Below are 24,943 nucleotides of genomic sequence, written 5' to 3' on the forward strand. Positions count from 1 at the left end.
CTGTTTGCAGTGGCTTCAGCTTTGAGTTTCCTGGTCTGCCTCGGGCCGGAGGAGCCCAGGAGTATCAAAGCGAAAGCCACTGCAGACATAAATACAACGCGGTTGTATTTATAAATGCTGCACTTTTCTTTACTAAGTGTCCCGGAAAGAAAACCGCAGCATTTTTAAATACAACAATGTGGCCGGGGGAGCCCAGGAGACTCAAAGCTGAAGCCACCACAAACATAAATATGACATTATAAATGCTGCGGTTTGCTTTCTAATTTTTCCGGGATCCACCAGCCTGGGGTGCCGGGGAAACTTAGAAAGAAAACAGCAGCATTTATAAATACAACAAGGTTGCATTTATATTTTCAGTGCTTTGTTAAGAAAAAAGAAATAAGCACTTACCAGCATGCAGCCTTCCTGCCTGCATTCTCTGCTCTCCAGCAATAATGAAGCAAAAGCCAACCAGTGGTAGCTTTTGTTTATTACAGCTGGCTGGCTTTTGCTTCATTCGTGCTGCAAGGGCAGAGCTGAACAGAAGCACAGGAGGCTCATCCATTTCACAAAATGGATGGCTCCTAGTGCTTGACATTTTTTAATTTGAGCCTCATTTGCTCAAACTTTACATAGGGACGTTGTTTAAAAATATTTTTTATATATATTATTGATTATGGGCCATCTTTTTAGCCAATAATATTTTAGAGTGAACAATCCCTTTAAGCCTTTATATGCGTTGTTAGTACTCCTAATGTTTGTTATGCTGTTAATGCATTATCATGCCTTCATCGCCATTCATAGCGTTGTTATGCCATGATATGCCTTGCTATATGCCACTGGATTGTTTGCTCCCCTTGGTAACCTGCTCACCATTTTACTTCTACCTCATGCTATACTTCTTCCAGGTGCCCCACTATGATTCTGCCATATGAGATTTCTACCCATGAGTGCCCCTGTCATTTTGTTCAGTGTGCCCCACAGTTAATTTCCCTTGTTGTAGGTTTCCACACGGCTGCAATGTTGTCCCTCTGAGGTTTTGCATTTTTTCGCCCCCTTGGGCCCAATGAAATGATTGCCCTACCATGATTTTGCTACTTGATAGCCAATTTCATTTATATGACGGACTCATCGATATTACAGCTTGGCCTTGTAGCATGCTGAGTTGACCTTAGAGTCCCTGCAAGGGCTCTATTATTGAATCTGAAAATCCCTTAGGAACCTTTCTCCCCAACTGTCTACCCGCCTTGCTACTTGTTCCTCCTTGTCCTCCTCCAGGACCAGTAATTTCACATTGTCCACTGGCACAGTTCAGGGAGATCAGCTAGACCAACTAGCAACAAATCTTCCTAGGGAAGCTTGGTATTTTGGGGCACAGACCCCTATCTGCTCAAGATGTAGAAACCATGGCAGGAGAATTGAAAGATAGAATCACAGTAGTTTCATGGGCTCAGAAGCTACACTTCCCTGAATGCCTTGCAGTGGCGATGGAATTGGGCAGCCATCTTGGGTGTGGCTCTATATAACAACAAGCTACACCCTCCCCAAGTGTGCGCATTCAGGACATTTCTCAAATGAGCAGAAAAGAAGTCATAGCAGCACACCTGCTCTAGCAAATACAGATGTGCAGGTATTACTATGATTATTATTATTATTATTATTATTATTAATATTATTAAAATTATAATGATATTTATTGAGCGCAGACCTAGCTTCAAGAAGCAATGGAGGATTTTACAGAGGTATACAACAGTACAGTTGCATAACGGGGCACCTTTCAGAGGTAACAACAGAACAGATATACAGTGGGGGTAAGATACAGAGGGGCACAGAGGAGGGATACCGTTGGACTGCGTCTTGCGAGTCAGGTGGCGTGAAAGGTGACGTGATGGCCTAGGGCATTGGCAGGGCACAGCCAGATCATGCATGGCCCTGGTGGTCAGAAGCTAAATAACCATTGATGCTTTAGTCTGAAGAGGGATTTGGGAGGGAGTGAGTAGAGGTCTGACGTTCTGGTTCAAGTCCATGTAGTCACTGTAACCATTTAATGAGCTTTTTAGTGGCATGATGTAAAAGAAGTCTCGTGTTAAATAATTCAATTTTCAAATTTGAACCTGGACATATTTGTATAGAGGCATTGGTATGTGAAGGGTGAACACATTGTATAAAAAGCAAGTAGTGAATACTGGACAGCTAAATGCATGAAAAGTGCATCTAGGCAAAGAACAAACCAATAAATAACAATGTTTTATTTTTTTCAGGATACGCCACAGAGACAAGATTTGCCACCCCCATGCAAGCCAGACAGAAAAAGAGATGAGTGATATTTACGTTCTCTAATTCATGTGTGGTTTCGTATTGTTAGAAAAGACAATCTACTAATTGTGTACTAAAAATAATAATCTAATGCTTATTTACTGTTTCGCTGATGCACCATGTCTAAAGCACCATATTTTTCACAAATGTGTTTATGAGTTAACAGAGTAAATTGAATTTCAGTTTTCCAACATCAAAAGCAGTGTGATTGTGAATTATCGCAAAACAAGTTCATCAGGCCTGTGGAGCCATTATTTCTGCCACTTCCTTGTACCCATCCATAAAATACTCCCTGATTCCTGTTTTTGGTTATCCCACTTGCCCAAAACTCATCCCAGAAAGGAATCGCTTAGCTTCCTCCAAGCATGAATTGTGGCATCCTGTGTTGTCTACCTTTCTGGTTCCACGACTCTTGCGGGGGGATGGTTCATGATGCATCTGTAAACAAAATCTGGATAACGCCTGACATAGAGATACCTTCCCACACCAGAGTGCCTCAGGACACCTTCTCGCAAGTACCTTATGCAAAGAGCACCACTACTGAGATGTCACCCAAGAGGCACCCCTGCTGAGATGGCACCATTGGCATACTAGATGGATGCTCTATGGGTTTAACTGAGCCGTTCACTAGGCTCCTGGTACTTACATTCTCAATCTATATGCTCAAACACAGTATACGCAAACCAGCTAAGCCTTTCACACAAGGTAAGAGACAAATCCTCCCAAAAGACATAAAACAACAGAATGCTACCCCTCTACAATCAACATACATATCAGAGTCTCAGACAATATATCATAGCACCATAGGCAACCAAGCATCCCTTCTGGACATAAATGCTCTATGCTCACTGTTAAGATGAATTTCTAAACTCTGACCTGGTGGGCAGAAGTTTAGGAGGCCACCCTCGGTTTAGTGAAACAGGGGAACCTTCTGGACAAACCAGACCAATCTAGGTAGCTCGACAGACGGTCAAGGCTAACGGGCTGATTCATGGAATAAATGTTCGCCGAAAAGGGGAACGCAAGTGGGAAAATCGCAGCGCAAATGTGAAAATCGCAGCGCACGCGAGCCAAAACCGCGCACATCGATTCATGGAATTCAGTGTGCGTGTAAATCCTGGGATGTGCGCTAAAATCGTGGTTGGCGCATGTGGGCGCACACGTTATTAAACGCGTGCGCTATGCGCACAGGGAAAGCGCACATAGCGCAGCGCACACAACAAAAGTGGGTGGAACATGGGGCGTAACACGCGGAATGAGGAACAACACGTGAAAATGTGGGTGTTACGGGGGAAGTACAGGAGGTAAATGCTCGCAATGCCCACCTGCGTGCCAACAACACGTATTCATGGAATCTAACGGGGGAAAGGCGTGCGCCAAAAAAGACGCACTAATCGGGAAACACGTACGCCAGCAGGAAGCAGACGTAAGCAGCCCCGCGTGGCATAAAAGTGCGCGCAAACAACAAACAAGCTCAAAATCTACGATGAATATACCGTTCCTCGCAGCAGTGCTCGTGGGACACCGCAGAAGGAGGAGGATAACCAGGCCCCGCATTTTTTTACCCAGGACCAGCCTTTTTGGGATGCCTGATGACCAGGTGTATGGGAGGTACAGGTTTCCACCAAACATAATCCCAGAACTGGTCAGGGAGTGGGAGGATGACCTCACATCACTCACCCTGTGCTCCCAAGCACTGAGCCCCTTGGAAAAGGTGCTCAATGTACTGCACTTCTTGGCTACTGGGTCATTTCAGCGGACAAGTGCCATAGTGGGGGGGGGTGTCACAGGCCACGCAGTCACGCTGCCTACACCAGGTGTTGGCCATCATGACTACATGCCTCTCAGTGCGCAGGCACATACACATGCCCAGAACACCTGCAGAAAGGCAGGCCGTGGTCCAGGACTTTTACGGGGTGGCACACTTCCCCAAAGTGCTAGGTGCCATTGATTGCACCCATGTGGCTCTAAGTCCTTCCAGGGCCACTGAGCACATATATCGAAACCGCAAGCACTGGCATTCAATCAACGTGCAGGTTGTATGTGATGCCAAGGGAATAATCACGTCAGTATATGCCAACTATCCGGGGTCAAGCAATGATAGGTTCATTTTCAGAATGTCACCCTTAAACCGGAACCTGGAAGCTGGGCGGCATGGAGACACATGGCTAATTGGTGAGTATAAATGCCTCGGCACATGCATGCATATCAGAAACTGAGAAATGGGAAAACCCCACTAATGAGAACCATTATCACCTCTCCAGGGGACAGTGCCTACCCTCTGAGCACCTACATGATGACTCCAATTCGGAACCCCACCACACCACCCGATGTAAGATACAACACAGCCCATGTTGCAACCCGGGGCATAGTGGAGCGCACATTCGGAGTGCTCAAGTCACGCTTTCGCTCCCTTGACCGCTCTGGTGGGCAGCTGCTATACGCGCCCCCAGTAGTGTGCAGGATCATAGTGGCAGCATGTGTCCTGCACAAAGTTGCAACACGCCGGCGCATGCCGGTGGACATGGTCGTGCCCCCACATCTCCAACCACATGAATGGCCGCTGCGCATGGGAGGTGAAAAGGCACTTGGTGAGGCAGCCCGTACCCAGCTTGTGGAAAATTACTTCCCCTAAAATCACACCCCTGCGGAGTGCACACAGCCCTGGCACATACCAGCTGACAATCAATGATGATGGCAAAAGGGAGAGTCAACTGTCACAACCATACCAGCCTGAGATTGTTCACCTGGAAGTGTTACATTGTGTGCATCCCTACCTACTCAAAGACACCCAATGCTGTGTCACAAAAAGACACACATTCATGCAGCAGGAAAGATTACCCCCGTGCAAAATACCACATCAAAATAGTGCAATGTCACCCAACCCCTCCCCATCTCAGCTACCCAACACACCATGGCATGGCATGCAATGTGAAAGCAACTAAATGAATGTACAACACATGACACAAGTGTCACAAAGTGCAATGTTCCTAATGTAAACAGTCCACAGACAATATGCTCTCAGCAATCAATAAGAAACACCACACATGAACAAATACTTACCAGCAACACAAAACATCAGTACAGGAAAAAAGCGTGGCAATATAAGATAGGAAAAAATGAAAGTAGTGCAAGTCTCACAACCTGACCAAGGCAGCACATCGACCCCTTCCAACTGCAGAGTGTCGCTGTCAGGCAAATGTGTCAGTGTAGTGCATACAACATCAACTGCATCTGCAAAGGAGACGGCCTTCTGAAGACATGAAGAACCTACATGTATATAAGGAGAAAGACATGGATGCACAAGCACATATCAATACACCATGCATTGTAGAATCCAACAACAATCCCCACTAGGGATGTACACACAGTTTTGACTACAGACTGCCCACATAACTCATGGGAGCCCAATGTCATTGTGTAAGTTACTGTCACTTGATCACACACTTTGCAAGCCCATGGAAAGGGGAAGCAGGAGGGCTGTGTGTGTCAGGAAACCAAGCATCTAACCCAAAGACAGGACAAGCCTGCATGTGCCCAGCTGGAATACACAGTGGATGCCCACGGGAGACACACAAAGCACCATACTGTAAAAAAAAAAATCAGAAATGACCATGTGTGAACATGGGGGGCGGGGGAGGCCACCCAGGAGGCATGAGGTACAGGGTGCATCCCAACACCCACATGGCGTGGATGTTGGAACAAAAAATACCTCCATGGGCTCATGGCCTGCACGGCTACGCTACAGTGGGAGAACTGCCATCGCTCTCTTCACCCTCTGCTGCTACATCAGGAGGTGGCCGTGATATGGGAGGCAGCCCACGCAAATCCCTGGTATGGTCCTCCATGGCAGCAAGCATGCGGGTCTGGAAGGTTTGGTTCTGCAGGATGATGGTACGGAGATCCCCATGCAGCACCTCACGGGTTGCCTGCATTTCTGCCTGCATGGCCTCGCGTGATGCGCGGATCTCCGCACGGGTTTCCTGGAGCTCAGCTGAGAGTGAACGCGTGAGCTGCTCCAGCTGCTGTTCTGACCTAAAATTCTGGGAAGCCTCAAGTTCACCCAGAGCATCTCTGAGGAACCTGTGTTCTAACCTCAGGGCTTCCCTCCATAGATATGACTTTGCGCAGAGCCTCCAGTCCAGCCTATCGGCCCCTGTTGGATGCCAACATGTCCTCTCTGTGTGAGTGGCAAATGGAGTCTGTTGCCTGCTGCTGGAGCTCCACCTGCCTTTCAGGGGGGAGAATGGAAGTGGCCACCCTATCCATTGCCTGAGCCATCATTTCACATGATGCTCCCTGTTGTGCTGCAATACTGTAGATAGAGTTCTCCCACACAGTATTGCCTGGTGGCGCACGGCCACCCCGTTGACGGGCACCACACCTGTTTGGGGCAAGGCGATCGGCACTTTGCTGTGCTGGCTCTGCCTGAGGCTGCAGGACTGCATTCCTCCTATGATCTGCTGGCCCAGGAACACAAGCAAATATTGTGGAGTGTGACCCTGCATCCGTAACCGCCACAGATGGACTTTCCAACACTGACATCCCCATAGAGGGGTCTACCCCCGGTGCAGGTGGGTTGGACAGAACAGCATCCCTGCCAGAAACACTCACCTGCGATGGCACATATGTCTCACTGGTGTACCCAGAGACACCTGTCGACAGTATGGTCTGCAGGAGGATTGGGTTTTCACCCACCACCACCCCACGTCCTCCACTGGTGTCCGGTTGTGGCTGAGATCCCTTCTGGGTGTGCGCCATCCCCTCCTCCTCAACAGCATCAAGTGCCTCATCACCTGAAACAAGAAAGACAACAAATGGAAACAGGCATGAGCACCATAGCACACACATAGGCCTGACGAGACAGAGATCCAGTACATAAATTGTACATGTCCCCCATGAATATAACTCTGGCATGCATGCACTGTCAATGAGTTGGAAGGGGAGGCAAAAAGCACACACTGAGGACTCAAAGATGGAAAAGCAACACATGTGCAGCATGCTGGATCGCACTGGCAGCACACATTAGCCTGTGAGTGGCATGTCCAATACACATACATGACACATGCCATCACACAGATGTCACGTAGTATTGCCATGGTACATTTGACAACTACAGCCATATGGTAGTGAATGAGTACTGTCACCCATCCATGTGAGATGGAGATGATGAGATGAAACATGCAAAATAGTGTGACAGAATACGCATGTGCCACATGCTGCAACACATCCAGTGTACAATTACACAGTGATGGCAGGCAGATGGATACATCAATGGTTGGTCACTTCAACATGACAGAAGACAACAGTCATGTTCTACATTCAAACAGGGCCCAGAAATGATTGTGTGCAGGCCATTACTCAATCAGCCTGAATGGTTAAATCATTCCCATAACAAGGTAATAAATGTGGGCCATTGTGGGGTGTAATCTATGACAGAAGCATGTCACATATGTGGCAGTAGGGTAGAAAAATGCATCATAAAAATGGCAAGGATTGAAACAATGAGGCTGAATGAACAGGAAAACATTTTGAACAATGTTGTTGCAAGATGACAGTTGATGGGCAACTGCAGTAATCTGGTGCACATTGGTTACTGTGGTCAGAAGGGATACTGTCATACCCAAAACCAAGGCCGGGGAATGGTTTGGAGGAACCACATGGGTACCCATACCAGTCATGACTACACACCCTCACCTGGCACTCAATCAGAACACATCACCCAAGCAACATACACATGGATTACACACACATGCATGGGCACTCACGGGACAATGCTTCAAGATCTGGTAGGTCTCCCACGCCTCGGATCTGTTCCTCTGTGACGAAGGTTCCAGCGACAGACTCATGTTCAGTGAGTTGGTCGTCCTCTGGTGGAGACCCACTGCCAGTCACCAGAGTAGAGGCATGATTGGAAGCCAGCTTGTTCTTTGCTCTGCGTTTCGGGTCATTCCACCGCTTGTAGTAATCATCAGCTGTGCCCTTCACAAATCCAAGGGCACTAATGTGGTCCACGATGGTCTGCCAGTGGGCCCTACGTTGAGCAGGCGTAGTCTTGCACCCTGCAGTCACCACCATTTTGCAGTCAACACATAGGCCACAAGTGCATCTCGTTCGGCGTCATTGAAGCTAGGCTTCCTTGACGTGCCGGAGTGTGCAGCCGTGTCTGGGGTCCCAGCCTGTAGTGCAAGAGCACCCTTCTTCTTCTTGGAAGGTGGTGCAGATCCTGAGTGGCTTACACCGCTCAGGTTGGTAGGGGCAGAAGCGCAGGTGGACTGAGTACTGTAAGTTTGCGAAGGCACAATGACCAAAGGTCTCGGTGCAGGCATTGACTGCAGGGTGAATTTGGCAGGACCAACATCGGTTTGATGGACTTGGACCAACACTGTCCCGGCTGGGAGACTCGGAGCTAGGGTGGATTGAGCTGCAGCTGCCCCTGCAGCCTCCTCACCCTGGCTACTTGGGGCAACAGATGACATTGCTGCACAAGATCCACGTGGCCTGGTGACAGCAACTTTCACCGCCACACGTGGCTTAGACTTGGTGACCTGGAAGTCAGCCTGGGAGTCATCCTGTGCCGGTTCAGTTGACAATATGGGCCTGTTTAAGAAGGGCTGATCTGGGATGGTGTCAGCTAAACTTTCCACAACCATTGGGGGGGGCATAGGTGGCCCCGATTGGTCCTCCACACACTGGCCTCTTGGGGCACCCTGCACATCCTGGCCACGTCCCCTACCACGCCCACCTTTTGGAGGTCGGCCACCTTTCCCTCCCTTACTGCTTGGTCGCCTCCCAACCATGGCACTGATGGTGTTGTGTGTATGGGAGTTGCAGTATACAATTGGCCTGGGCAACTGGGGTGAAAGGGGTAGGGTACTAGATAGAATTCGTACCCTAGTGCTCTAGCAAGGCTGTCTGTGACCCCTGGGGGAAGATGACGGGTCACGCAACGCACAGGCACCCCAAAAACAAAAGTAAATGTGTACGCAACCCCTGGTAGACCACATGCGTGGAAAAATGAACCCGCAGTATGCTGTGGCACCCAGAAACACAAAAATAAGCATACGTGTGTTACACGCAGCCTACAATGACCTCTGAAGGGGTACGCGACACACGGGGGCAACCACAGTTGATAAATACGTGCACGACTCACCGTCTGCCTGGAAAAAGAACGTGAAAAAGACGCGCGTGTGCGCTTTGGTAACACCCCAGCCAAAAGAAGAAATTAATGCAGTCTGAGGAAACAGGGAGTACGAACTTGAACCGTTGTGAAGTAATCACGTGCAAACCGTCAAGAAGTACAAGAATCACCCGCTCACTCGCCACAAAAAGCACGTACAAGAAAATGGCGTCCTACATGTACCTTTTAAGCCAGCCCACACGTGCGACGTCACTTAGGCGCCTACGCGCTAAGGGCCTTTTCTCCAATCACACGCAGTGACACCCGGACGTGCAGTTTTTTCACGTGTACAATAAACATGCAAACGTGTTGTGGGAAACGCCCGTGCGTGTAACGTCACAGGTGCACTTACGTGCTAAGGGCCATTCTTCGAATTACATGCTAACGTGCTGTTTCTTCACGTGCCAAATCACTCTGTATCAAGCTGGCCACTTAACAACACACCGAAGACCACGCTCCTGCCCAGAAGGCCGAATTACTGCCCCCCAGAGCCCTGAGCAGGCTCCCACCTGCCATCTGCTGCTCCTGCCTGCTGGCCACATGCCCTGCTATTTAGTGCCTACACGTTAGCCATCTGCAGAGGTCCAATTGCTGTGACCCCTCCTGCTGGTACAGAAGACTCCTGACTGGAGTACCATCTTGCTCCACAGCCCAGCCCCAGGACCCAGTTGCCCACCCATACCTGCCTCGGGGGTTGCCATGTCAGACACAACACCATCTGGCACCACTGGCAACCCCCAGCCAGAGAGGCAGAGGGCTACCAGCTTCAGTGCCAGTGAGGTTTGTATCCTGGTGGAGCAAGTCCTGGGGCAGTATGATGCCCTCTTTGGAGGTTTGCGCACCGACATTGAAGGACGGAAGAGGATCTGGATGGACAATGTGACTGCCATCAACGATGAGGGGGTGGCAGTCCGCGACATTCAACACGTCCGGAAGCGCTGGGAGGACTTCAGGTCCAGTACTCTTAACCTCAACAAGGCCCGGTGCTTCTTGAAAGCAGCGGATGCCAAGGACTGCCGGGTCCACCTAACCAACAACCAAATGAGGGTCCTGGAACATATACACCCAGTGCTCCACGTCCAGGTCCTTGAGAGGCAGACCCATCTGGAGTCGAGCGGTAAGTGTACATGGGTACTGATTGGATGCTGTGCGTGTTGTGGTGTGCCAGGAGTGTGCAGGTTGCACATATGTCTTTGTAGGGCCATGTATGGATGCGCATGTACAGGGACGTGAACCTGCCACATGTGATTCCTCTCATGTGTGATACACATTGATGGTATATGTGTTGGCAAGCATGATGGGCAAATGCATGTGTGGGTGCACACATGTAAAAATTATGTTTATGTACTGTGGCATGGTTGTGGAGTCACACATGGATGCTGGTTCCTGCTGCATGTATCTGCACTATGTACATGTGCATGTGTGTGTATTTGACAAGTGTGCAACTGTGATGCAACATGGATGCATGTGACACTGACATGTAGGAGGCTGAATGCCAGATGTGACATGGATGGCAATGTTATCACTGCGACAGGTGGTGGAGATGTACAGATGCATGTAAGTCTGGTGGCGTGTGTGCATGTGTTCTGCACTCCCTGTGTTGCATGTGACGTCAGGCTCACATTCGGCTGCTCGTGCTGTTGTTTGTGTATGGATGGTGCTGCCTGGTGCAACATTCCTGTTGATTTGCTCATGTGTGTGAGTTGAAATGACATGTGTGTTGGGGAGTGTGATGCCATGTTGAAGTTTGACACTGCCACTCATGTACAACTGTCATGTGTGTATCAGTCCATTGTACAGTGCCCTGATGCCTGTGTTCTATCTCTCCCTGTCTGCAGCGTCAACTGCTGAAGAGGGCGGAGGGGGTGCTGTGGAGCAAAGCGGCAGGGATCGCACCGCCAGCCGGAAACGCAAGGCCCAGCTCCCCTCCCATGTTGTCATTTCGTCGGGGAGTGAGGAGTCTGGTGCTGCGTCCCAGGCTGCAGCTGCAGAGGGTAGGTCCAAGAGGCAGAGGTCAGAGGTGGACTCCTCGGCAGCAGAAGGAGCAGCTGAGACCCCACAGGGTCTGACGGAGGAAGATGGCACCGAGTCATCCAGGTTGGTGGGGGGTTTGGTGGAGGAGGAGGCTGTGGAAGGGACACACACCGGGTCTGGAGGTGGGGATTCCCCTGGTGCTAGTGGTGCAGTGCAGGGGCAGGGACAGGAGGCAGCACAGGCCGCCGCAGAGGTGCCTGTGTGTAATCCTGTCCCCGATCCTGTGACTGCATCATCCCGCACCAGCAGGGATGCCTACGTCCAGACCCGTTCTCAGGGAGGGGATGAGCGCACAACTGGCCTTCCTCTCCCTGCGGATGTGGCAATCCGGGACCAGGTTGAGCCTGTCCTGGCTGGGATAGCGTTGCATCAACGGGCCATGCGAGGTGACTTGCAGTGTTTTCGTGAAGACACTGCACGTCATCTCGGATGCCTCTTTGACCGCGTTGACCTACTGGGACGGGTCACCAGTGCTGGATTCCTCCATGTGCTGGACCTTCTTCCGACTCCCTCCTCACCTGAACCCCCTATGCACCAGTCGTCCTCCATGTCATCTTCCCACCCATGTATCACCTGGGTACCCTGTGGAGCTGCCTCTGACCCAGCGGCCAGGCTGGTGGAGGATACATCCCTGCCACAGCCGGGAGTCGGACGTCCAGCAGGGGTGGCCACCACAACAACTGCACCCCAGCCAGAGGAGGACATGCAGGCAGCAAGAGCCAGGGCACAGGCACAGCAGCAGCAGGCACAAGGTGGGAGCGATGATGGCTCGGGGCCATCAACATCCGAGGGGCAGGCATCGGCCAGAAGGCAGGAGGACCCAGGATTGGGAGTGTCTTCTGTGTGGCAGCGGTTGGGCTAGGCCATAGGTGCGGAGCAGCGGCGGGTGGAAGAGGCACGGCTCACAATGGTCAGGGCGGAGAACTCCATGCGGAGGGCGCTGAGGCGGGCCGAGTGCCTCGAGGCAATTCGCAGGGAGTTGGAGTTGAACATGGCATCGTCCCTGCGAACTGCGAGGGGGATTGTAGAAGCACTCACCTAATCTTATGTGATCTTCGTGTGGTATGTAAAAGTATTGTATATTGTTTTAAGGTGCAGGGGAGGAAACGTGACCCTGGCACAGGATCACTGTTACATTCACGTAGAGAAAAGAAAGAGGATCCATAGGTAGGAGCCCTCCCGTCCCCTGCACACTATCAATATTCCATCAAATGATGGATAAATACAATTTTCTTCTTTCTAGAGTTTTCTTATTGGTACTTTTTTGATAAAGTAAATATAAAGACAAACAATGATATAGGCAATAAAGCATAATGGTTTAATCCATACAAACAAATTGTATTATCATAGAGTAAAGGTAATGCAGAAAACAAATCCAAATACAATGTCAAATGTTATCCAAATTAGTAATAACATGTGTGTAAACAGTTCAGAAATGGAAAGGCTGACGTGTTTCGGGATCAATGTCCCTTCTTCTTGAGCCAAATAGGTATGAACTATAAAATAGCAAAAATAAACAAAGAATATGTCAAGCTATTGCGAAATATTTTGGACATCAGTTTCATGTTCAAGAACAACAAATTCAAGGCCAGGCATTAATCACAAACAATGGTGGATTGGTTTAGTTTCAATAATTAAGGCCGGTCCTTATGTGGGAACATTCAAAAAGAGGTTTCAGATCTTTCAAGGAGACTAATTTCAGATGGAAGTGTCAGTAAAGAGCCATAAAACAACCACAAAAAACCATTGTAACCATCATGCAATTCAATCCTCCATGTTAAAGTGATCCACTGATAAGCGTTTGGAGGTTAATGTGTTGCCAAATAAGACTAAATTATTCATTTTGGCTGAAACAAAGGCGAAATAAGTTTACTTTATAATCGTAGAGTGAAGGCACTGTAATGTATTTGTCATATGATGTCGGATCTGCAGGAGATTCTGGGGTATAGGGCTATTCTGTATACAGGTACGGCGCCTAAAAAATGGGCAGGTGACATAGGTATTAAGTAAAAGATTCTAGTTATGGCTGTAACATGATTCTAAACATCAGTTTTGCAGGCAATAGTTGTTATTGGACACTCTCATGTTAATAATTAATTGATCTAACTCAAGTTAAAATCACCGCAATGTAAACCATCGTTCAAGCCTTAAAAGACATATACCTATGAAGTGCTAGATATACAATGACCATTGTACAAGCCTTCATTCAGGCCCTGAATGACATGTACCTATGCAGTGCTAGATGAACACTGACCATTATTTTCAGAGGCAATTCTGTTATACGTTAGAGAACTAGGGTCTATGTTCCCAAAAAAGAAAAAGGGCATGAGAGACCTTTTAAATAAACTGTCAAATGTATGCTTACTTATTCTTGGTTGCACAATAAGGTCCATGTGGTGACTGTGCTTGCTCAGCAATTGGCTGTGCTGGCAATCAGAGTAAACACTGTTTCCTTTCTTCAGTTAAAAATGGAATCCTGGCCATCTTAGCCTAGAGTCTGGAAAATATAGAAAATCCAGTATCAATCGCTATTCTAATCTCCAAACAACAGCAATTTGCCATATAAATTCACTGTGTATCCCTCAAACCCTTTCACAAACTTCTGACTTTAAGATGCTGTTGCAGGATATAAACATATGTAGCTCGTAGTGGCTACCAGAGCGCTGTCTCAAGCGAAGGCGGACTCGCAGTGGCCGCGTGTATCACAAAGCGGACGATGCGTTCAAGGAGTGAACTGCAGCGGGTATGTGGCGTCTCCCTGGAAACCTTGACGCATGCAGGAAAGTAAGCGTGTGCCGGGTTACTATAGTGATTAAATGTATTCTCGTGGAAATAGAGGAAGGACTATACTAATATGTAGAAAGCGCATAGGGTGTAGGGAGGGCAGCCAGCACAGTGGGCGCCATCTTAGAATAGTTTTGTGATAGCATAAGCTTACCAGAATACGGATGAATGGTGACATGAAGTAATGAATAATATGGAACTCTAACAGGAAGTTAATCCAAATTAACTCATATCCAATCTAAATGAAAATAATCAAAGGAGAAGGACTGAACCATCCGATCAGTCTAGGATTAAGGAGAGTGTATGTATAAATTGCATTGTGGTCACAAGGAGGTGGAAGAATGTTGCGAGTCAATGACTACTTTGTGCAGAAAATTCTTTTTTCCATATAACATAAGGACAGTGGGCCAGTAAACAGGACCCGGACTTACATTAATTTAACACTTGTTCCACTGTGAATTAGTGCAGAATTCGGATTAAATTACCTCCGTCTGACGTTAATCTTGGATTTTTAGTTAGGTAGCAGTCAAAACTAAGACTATTTTCATTCGTACATTCATTACAGAAATAACTGCCGAGTTTCAAAAACACAGTGATGCCAGGCAGAGATGTTTGTTGGAGTGAATTTGTGTTTAAGAACATAAAAAAGGGGAAAAGAAAAAAGTAAGTCAGTCATTAATAGTATTTCAAATGAAACATCTAAGTGAGAACTCCTCATTGAGTCCTTTAGGGTTTAGAGTGTCCAGTAGATCTATCCAAAAATGTTCCCTTCGAGACAAGGTTGACTGGTAGACACCCCCTCTGTGTGGTTTTTTGACCACTTCCAGGACTAAGAATTTCACTTGGGCTACAGAGTGTTGATGTTGCTGTGAACCCTCGGGCCATGGAAGAGGACCGCCTCCAGGACATAGAGCAGGAGTTTGATGATGCCCTGGCCTGGGAAATCGGAAAGTGAGCCGTCGGACTAGCCCGCCGCCATTGTATATAGTTTTTAGTGTTAGGTTTCATTTTCGTTTTGCCTTATTTTGGGGTGATTGGACTATGCCCCACACTTTTGTATATAGTTATTTCTTAGGTAGTTTCTTTGATAGGTTTCATTTCTTTCGTTGGGCTCATGGACCCTTTAAAAATTCGTTGTACATAGTTGAACATTGGATTTATGAGAACTTTTCTTTTGGAATTCACCATGGATCAATGGATTTTACATTTTACGTTTCCTTTGAATTTACTTTGGTGGACGGAAAGTTTGGACAATTTTTCTTTTGGATTACTTTGGATTGGTTCTACATTTCATTTTATTATGTTTTGGACATGCATTTCATTTCATGTTTGACTTTTTTTATGCTTTCATTTCATTACATTCTTTTTGTTCATAATACATTTTGATATTTAACTTCCATGTGTGGGATTCGCTCATTGGGTTAATGCATGTTAAAATGTGGGTTTACACAATCACTGGCACCCAGTGTCTGTGTGTGACGGACATGTGTTGATGTACATAGTTGACTTTTGGTTTGTGTCATGAGATTGGCATGTCAGTGTGGGATGGATTGGAAAATTCTTTGCGTCTCAAGACTGGGGTGGTGTGCTGTGGGATTTTGGTGGACATGAGGCCCATGATTGTGCATCTTTATGACCTGTTGGGGGGGATATGAGTCGGGGCCTGACCGTCACTGCTGGGTGGGTGGGGGTGCAGGGGGACATGAGTTGGGGCCTGCAGGCACATGCCCGTCACTGCTGGGTGGGTGGCGGGCAGGGGGACATGAGTCGGGGCCTGCTGGCAGGTGCACGTCACTGTTGGGTGGGTGAGGGTGCAGGGGGACATGATTCGAGGCCTGCTGGCAGGTGCCCGTCACTGCTGGGTGGGTGGGGGTGGAGGGGGACATGAGTCGGGGCCTGCTGGCAGGTGCCCGTCAATGCTGGGTGGGTGGGGGTGCAGGGGGACATGAGTCAGGGACTGCTGGCAGGTGCCCGTCACTGCTGGGTGGGTGAGGGTGCAGGGGGACATGAATCGGGGCCTGCTGGCAGGTGCCCGTCACTGTTGGGTGGGTGGGGGTGCAAGGGGACATGAGTTGGGGCCTGCTGGCAGGTGCCCGTCACTGCTGGAGGGGTGCAGGGGGACATGTGTCAGTGCTCACTTGTGCATGGTGACATGTGGGCTGGCTGGGCGGCATGGCCAGGGTGGATGGGCTGCCTGCGGGGCATGGCCAGAGGTGCAGGGAAGTCCCTTGTGGTGTGGGCTGCCTGCAGGCCCTGGGGAGGGTGGTGGGGGCTCACATGGGAGGACACATACTGCCAATTCGCATTGGGGCACCCCAGGAATACACGTACCCCGCTCGGCCAAGGCCTATTGCGTGTGTCACTTCCCGCGCACCCCAGGAATACACGTACCCCGCTCGCCCAAGGCCTATCTCATGTGAAACTTCCCACGCACCCCATGAATACACGTACCCCGCTCGTCCAAGGACTATCGCGTGTGTCACTTCCCACGCACCCCAGGAATACATGTACCCCGCTCGCCCAAGGCCTATCGCGTGTGAGGAATGCACGTACCCCGCTCGCCCAAGGCCTATCGCGTGTGTAACTTCCCGCGCACCCCAGGAATACACCTACCCCACTCGCCCAAGGCCTATCGCTTGTGTAAGTTCCTGCGCACCCCAGGAATACACGTACCCCGCTCGCCCAAGGCCTTTCGCGTGTGAAACTTCCTGCGCACCCCAGAAATAGACGTACCCCGCTCGCCCAATGCCTATCGCGTTTGTAAGTTTCCGCACACCCCAGAAATACACGTACCCCGCTCACCCAAGGCCTATCGCGTGTGGAAGTTCCTGTGCACCCCAGGAATACACGTACCCCGGTCGCCCAAGGCCTATCGCGTGTGAAACTTCCCGCGCACCGCAGGAATACACGTGCCCCGCTCGCTCTAGGCCTATTGTGTGTGTACGTTCCCGCGCACCCCAGGAATACACGTACCCTGCTCGCCCAAGGCCTATCGCGTGTTTGACTTCCCGCGCACCCCAGAAATACACGTTCCCCGCTCGCGCGATTGCAGTGTAGCGGCTCTGTTAGCTGGTGCAGGGTTAGCGCGGCCCTTTGCGCTGCATTGGGGATTTCAATGGTTTTTATCATATCCTTTTAAAAGTTAAATTGTTACCATGTCTTACTTTTCACCCTGCTTTCATACACATTGGGCCTCATCACGAGTTGGGCGGTAACGCTGGCAGTATTACTGCAGGTGGTATTAGCCCTACCGCCAAACCCCCAGCGCTATTAGCGCCAGATCACGGGTTTGGCGTTAATGGAATTCCCCATTCCCCACTGAGCCCATTCGGGAATGCCCCATTCCCCATTGGGCTAAATGGGGAATTTTCGCGTTCTTACCACCGGCGGATTTCCCGCCAGCGGTAATAGCGCAAATTTTCGGCGGATTTCCCCCCAGCTCAGAGTTGGGGAGAAATCCGCCGAAGCCCTGATTTGGCGGACCCTTAAATCCGGCGGTAATAGCGCGATCACCAGATTTAAGGGTTACCGCCAAACTCGTGATGAGGCCCATTGTCTGAATTGGCTGTGTTCTTTTCAAAGGGATATGTTTTTCCAAGTGTTTTATTCTATAGTCAGTGATTTTCATACTGGTTTGTTTAATTAAAGTATATCTACATATTATTATAGAACCTTGATTGGATATTCCTTTATTTTGGAAACGTGTTCTATTGATGTTTGTGTTTCTACTAACATTTGGTGACTATTGATGTTTCGGGTCTATACACATCCATCCCCCCGGCTGAAGGTTTAGAAGCTACTGAATGTTTTTATTAAATCATGAGATTACTGATGCTAATCCTATTTTTCTTTTGAGTTTACTGACAATTCTGTCGCTACAGATTGGAATATTTTTTGAAACTTTCAGGTACTTCAAAGGGGCTCTTGCATGGCCAAGGCACCAGTGTACGCCAATTTCTTTATGTATTTTTTGCATCATGACATATCTTGAGTCTAGACTGGTGGTTACCATACATTAATTCTACCGCTGATCAATAGATATTTTTTTCATTTGGCAAGGAGAACAGGATGAATTAATGTTATTCTTTGAATATTTGAATGATGTTCAAACACATATCAAATTTACAATGGGGAGTAGTAAGACATCCATAAACTATCTGGACATTCAGAACACAGTTAGAGGTTTGGTTCTAGCGACTTCTGTATGGTACGCCCGTTAATTTACCGAAAACATTACAGAGTGGTACATTTCACCTAAAACTATAATACTGAAAAACACTGAAGACATTAAATAAATATATAAAGGGTAGTGGGGTAAGGGGTTAAAATTAGTCGGTGCGGGGTTGGGTGGCGTTATAAGGGTAGAAAATCCAGTGTGTTGGGGGAGGGGCCCCACCAATTCTTTCGGTATTTTGGTGACACTAAAATGTACTACTCTCTATTGTCCGTCTGTAAAATCACATATAACCATTCTGTATATACCAAACATACAGTCAATACCTGTGTGTCAAGAGAATAGCTTCAAGTGATGTAAACTTGGTGTTAGAGAATGAGCGATTAAAGAAAGAATTCCTGGCTAGAGGTTACTCTGATTCCCTCTTAAGTGAAACTGAGAATAAAGTAGCAGTACTTGAAAGAAATGCATTATTAGCTAATAAACCTCACAAAGATCAACCAAATATAGTACACGCTACTACATACAACAAAGTCAGGCAATTAAATCCATCATGTTATCGAATTAGCAAACTTTCAAACATGATAACGTGACAGCAGAACTGTTTCTTCCTCCCCATAATTTGCCTATAGGAACCATTCATCTCTCAGAACTCACCCATCAAAGCAGAGGCAGATAGGGTCCAACAAGACAGTGTGGTGAGGAAAGGAGCATACCCGAGTTTAGGGTGTCAACATTGTAACAATGACATAAAAGGTTCCACTACGAGACCTTCTAACTTTGGAAAATTGATTAACGTAAAACATATCACTACATGTGATAGATAGCTCAAATGTAATATATTGGCTGTAATGCCCATGTGAGTTATTTTGTTGGCATGACAATGCAAAAGGTCAAGTTAAGGTGGAACACAAGTCGACTTCAGAATTCTAACTCCACAATTGTGGTACATTTTGCTGAGAAGAAACACACACTGGCACATATCAAATGTGTGATTCCTGAAGTGGTTAAAGAGCCCAAGTGAGGGGGGAGGCTTGTCCAATTGTTATCTCAGAGAGACATTTTTGGGATTCATAAGATGTCATCAATGCAGCCAAACGGTATGAGCAATGACTAGGACTTGAGTTGTTACATCTAAAAGGAAGTAGATAAATGTTTTGTTGTACTATCAATTGGAGAGCTTAGTATTACAGGAAACTCCCCCTTGAGGATTTTGACCATTACTTAAAGATAACGATGAGTGTACACTTGATGTTTTTACAATGTTACATGCACCAATGGGAGAAACTAATGAAAGAGTGATGTGGTTTGATTATATATGTTTAACCTAGGTTGAAGAATGCTCATCAGGTATTGCGTTCTATCAATATCTAGTATTAAGGTAGACATAGATTGTTGACATACAGATATTATAGCTTATGCATACATTTTATAGTGACAACACTGTATTAGATTATGTTCACATAGATAACCAACAATTTATCAGCCTGCCCTGATATCACAGACTGATTTTCCTTTTGACACAAGTCTTTTTTCTCTCTTTCTATGAGGAAATTGAAATGAGGATATTGAAGTGTTTTTTGATTTTGGCTTTTCCATGTGGTTCTCAGTTTGGGTTACATGCAACAGTGATACTTTACTTCTTGGTTTAGTCCAATTGAGGATTTGGATACGTTACCGTACCTGGATTGAAGGTTAGATCTTACCCTTTCTATTTATATTTGAAGATTTAAGACCAATACAATTAGACACTAATTATCATTGATACCATTATTTTTAGAGATATTACACGAAATACAGTGATCTACATTCCTGGTGGAGGGCTTGCCTGAAATGCGTAGTATGATCATAAAGGCACTGTTATTGATATATTATGGACCTATCAATGATAAGAAACCTTGAGGAGCTGGCGTGAGGTTTCCATGAAAAGTTGCAATAGGAATTTTTTGTATCATTTGGAACAGAAATACAGTAAAATGTATGGGATGTAACAATATTCCCTTTTTTCACTGTTTAAATTCTGTATTGAGAAATTTAGCATTGAATAATTTTGTATCAAGCTGATTAATTTTAAGACACACATATTTGTTTTGGAAACATTATCTTCATGGCATCCTATTGAAACCCACTGCAGGATGTTTCTAACTTAATTCATTGTTGGTGAAATCTTTTGTAAATAATTAAACTAACGAAATGTTATGTGTAACTGTCATAAGATTTAATAAATGGAATATAGTAGCAACAGATATCATTAGGAACATTCCCTTGATGTGTGCAATGTGTCCTCTTGCATGATTCGACAGGGATTTAAGCTAGGCATCACGTTGGCATTAATCATTTTTCAGAGAATATTTCCAAGTTTACTTATAAGTTTGGAAAATAATTACAACAGAGTGAGACAAACACACATGGTTGTGTTGCTACTGTTTTCACACTCAGACTCCTCTTAAGAGTACAGCCTTCCCGCAGGCCAATTTACCACAAAAGGGCAAGGTTTATCTCTTGACCAGGGCTCAAAATGTGCACCCACCACTAGCCAATGGCTGGAGACAATTGACTCATGATGAGTAAGCGATGATGCTGTGTGTGTGTGTGTAGAGTTGAGGTGATGAGTGACTTTTCATCGTTGGCTAGTAGCTTGCAGCTTGAATTCCCCCCCTCTCTTTATATTGGGATCACTGTTGATTTGTAGCAATGTGAGAGGTGAGTGGGAGGTTTAGCCATTACTCATCCTTGTAAGCTTGCAGAGCAATTGTCATTTCACCACGCTCTGTGATCTTTGAGCCAGCTGTTGCCTCTGGCTACCCTAAGTGATGTACATTTGTTTTACATCCCCTTTACTCCAATGACCCCCACCAGCTGGGAAAATCCCCCTCTTTTACAAGACATTGTTTAAAAAAAATGTGTATTTAATCTATGGTTTTAAAGTGGGATTAAATATCTTTAACCATAATGATGTGCATTCAGGTGAGATTTGAGTTCTAATTCCGACTGACTCATTTGAGCAAATTGCGCTTGTAAAGTGAACTTTGCTGCGAGTTTCAGAAGCCAGAGGATGAGTAAATAAGTATGTTTAACCTTTGCATCCTATCCGCGCTCTCAACTTCCTCTACCTCGAATGGCGCCCCTCTGGCTGCCTCTCCCTTTCCCCCTGCTTTCTCCTTTATCTCCCTGATAACACCTGATGAAGTTTCTAGACAAGTCCGATCTATGAAAGTGTCATCCAAACAGGTGCTCGCCTGCTCCTCTAGAACCATCAAGTAACCACATTGACACCCTCGCTCCAGCCTTGGCCAATTTCTGCAATCACTCTTTCCCCTCTCTCCTCAAGCACTCCCTTGTGCACGCTCTCCTTAAAAGCCTTCTGCCGATCCTACATGTCCGGCAAACTATCGCCTGATTTCTATCACCCCTTTCCTGGGCAAACCCCTGGAAAAAAAGGCCATCTCCCAGCTTACTCTCCACACTGAATCTGCTGGTTGTCTCCATGACCATCAGTCTGCCTTCAGAACAGCCAGAGGCCCGGAAACTGCTCTCCTGAACACCCGTGAAGATCTTCTCTCTTATTTTGACACCAGCCTTCCTTCTGTGTTCATCCTCCTTGACCTTTCCTCTGCCTTTGACACAGTCAATCATGCCATCCTAATCAATCAACTCTGTGAGAACCTGTGCATCACAGATCAGGCCCTGGGGTGGTGACTCCGTCCTCCTGGACTGACCCTCCCAGGTCCAACTAGGGTGCTTTCTCTCCACTACCTCCCACTCTACATGTGGTGTTCCGCAGGGCTTTATCATCTCACCCTGGCTCTTCAATGTCTACTTGGCCCCTTTGGCCCACCTGATCTCTACCTTCTCCCCTAACTTTCAGTGCTATGCGGATGACACTCAGCTCTCTTTCAGGCTCCTCTCGGCCTCCTCTCCTCTCTCGCTCATAACTGTTGAACCCATATGCAGCAGACTTACATTAGTTGTTGTGGGGTGTGTGCGTCATGTTTTACGGCCCTTGCCCTCCCCATGAAATATTACACCACAACAATATGGTCAAGTGTTGGCAATAAAAGGCTGTAGGATTTTATTGTTACAGATATGGTTATGGGAACATAAACAATAATCGCATATCATAACAATATCATACTTTTGGGCACCAGGTCCAGAGGTTACCCCCTCTGGCCCATGCCGCCTTTCTTGTCCCACGACTTGTTGTGGTCACTGTACAGTGTCCTGAGTTTCTTTCCATTGTTCTTCTCCCCTTTTTCTAGGGTGGGAGGGTTTGTGGAAAAGAAAAAGATCAGGAAGACGCTGAGTAGCACAGCGAACTTCCCTATCCTGTTTGGGTCCCTGTGCAGGGTCCACAAACAGTTTGTGCTTTTGGAGCTGCAAGCAGCTCATTATATAAGACCCAGGGCACCCCTTGGGTCTTTGTAGTATGTGTGGGGGGGCTGTGCACCAACCCCACAGGCCAGCCATGAAGCTGACTAATGGGGCCCCTTCCGCCCCCGGGAAGGGGGGGGAGGCATCCCTTTGTAGTTCCCTGCCTGGTTCTCATGTGTGCAAGGCACACATATATTCTCGTGGAAGGGTGAGGTATTTTTATTACCTCACCCTTCCTGCGCTTTGATGCCTCAGACACTGCTGTCTCCCATATCTGTGGGGAGGAGAGGGGCGCTGACCCTGTAGGAGGGCTGCTGCCCCTCTCCTAACCCTGCTGCCATGTAACAACAGTTACCTGGCCTTGCCTTGGACGGCCTGGCGGCATTGCCCATTCCTGACTGCCTATCGGCAATTCGGGATTGGTGCGCCTCCAACGATCTCTGCCTTAATGCCAGTAAGACAGAGATTCTTCTCATTGGGAACCCTGCTCCTGCTTTCCCTCTCTCACTCTGGCTGCCCTCCTTGGGTCCTCTTCCTTCGCCTTCCTGTGAGGCAAAAAACCTTGGTGTCATCTTCGACTCAACTCTCTCCTTCTCTCCTCACATCACAGAGGTTGCCAAGAAGGACCACTACCAGTTGCACCTCCTCAAAAGTATCCTTCCTTTTCAAATTTCACCTTACATTTTCTGCTACTCTCTTCATCTTCCATCAGACCCATCCATCTCACCTTCCATCCACTCTCCCCTTCTCCAGAAGGTAAAGTATTGAGAGTGCATGAAAAATAAGAACTATACACTGCAGTCCCCGAACAAGAGTCTGAGATGTAAATCTAATCATGCCCTAAGAACAAAGGTTATGCGTGTTATATTCAACACACATGCGGCTATAAAAAGCAGTACCAACCCAGAGCCAAAAAGAAGCAAAAACAAAAGGAATAGTGTGCCAACATCAATCTACAGATCTTTCATTCCCATCTGCTCTTCTATTCCTCCTTCACCTTTCATCCCCAGTCAACTTCCTTCCACTACCCATTACCATCATTTCAGTTTACCACCCCCGCACCCAAGAATGTTTTCTTGGCTTAGTGGGGGTGAACTGACGATGATGCTTCCTCCTTGCTATGAGAATGGAGCAACGAGACCACCGGCCCTATTTTGGCAGGCAAAGCACATTCAATAATTTGGCCAGGATCATTTACTTTGGTGAAGTGACTAAGCCAGAATTGTGCCCTAGTCTGAAATGTAGGTACTTTAACAGGTATCTTTCCAGCCCGTGTTGGTAAAAACATGTGTAAATGTTTGGGTTTCAAAAGGCAAACATAGTATTCCATTTTATACAGATGATTTTAAAAGTACACAAGTCAAATGACAAACCAATCTGACAATGTATAATACATCATTATAGAAACATGTTGAGTAAAAGAGCATGGGGGTTATTTTGTTTTGAAGGCCGCTCTGCTCTCCAACTTCAACTGCCAAATCACACAAATTCCCGTGGAACATGAAAATGGCTGCAAACTCTTTTGCTGCCACTTTTTAGACGTTGCAGATCTTGGAAAATGACAGCCTGTGATTGTAGATTTACCTTCCCCATCCTGAGTGAAAACCTACAAAGTCCTGCAAACTAATCAGAACCTACAAAAAAAACTCCCATGGGCACAAAGTGAAATGAAATGCAAGACAATATCATTGGTTCACACAACTTACAACTTGTTCTGTACCGCCATACTTTGCACTCACCCAACCATCATCACAGATAAATAGCTTATCAAAATCTCATATAATTATATGGAAAACAAGTGCCACAGCAATGATAACTGCCAGTTACTTTTCTCCACTTGTAATCACTTCCTGTTGTAAATGGTCCACTGCTGAGATGTGTTAAAAAGAGAAGAACTCTCCGGAAGAAAGTTTGCCTTTAAGGTGAGAGAGGCAGAGCCGGGCCAGGCCGGGGGGAGGCAATAGGCATTTGTCACTTGACCGGCTACTAAATTCAGATTTGGGCAACATCAACCTAACCATCTCCTCTGTCCTATTTTGCAGCTTGGCCCGTGGCAGGTAGAGCGCTACAGCCAATTCGGCGTGAGACTCAACATACATTGTGGG

At 47.2% G+C, this 24,943-nt stretch overlaps 1 protein-coding gene across 1 annotated transcript in view; it reads right to left on the reverse strand.

Moving 5' to 3' along the window:
• LOC138548018 (cytochrome P450 4B1-like) overlaps window positions 1-24,943 on the reverse strand; it is a 312,989-nt gene that overhangs the window by 287,097 nt on the left and 949 nt on the right. The window lies entirely within an intron of this gene.

Source organism: Ambystoma mexicanum, chromosome 1q, assembly GCF_040938575.1.
Source record: "Ambystoma mexicanum isolate Mex_15411 chromosome 1q, UKY_AmexF1_1, whole genome shotgun sequence".
NCBI classification, from domain to species: domain Eukaryota; kingdom Metazoa; phylum Chordata; class Amphibia; order Caudata; family Ambystomatidae; genus Ambystoma; species Ambystoma mexicanum.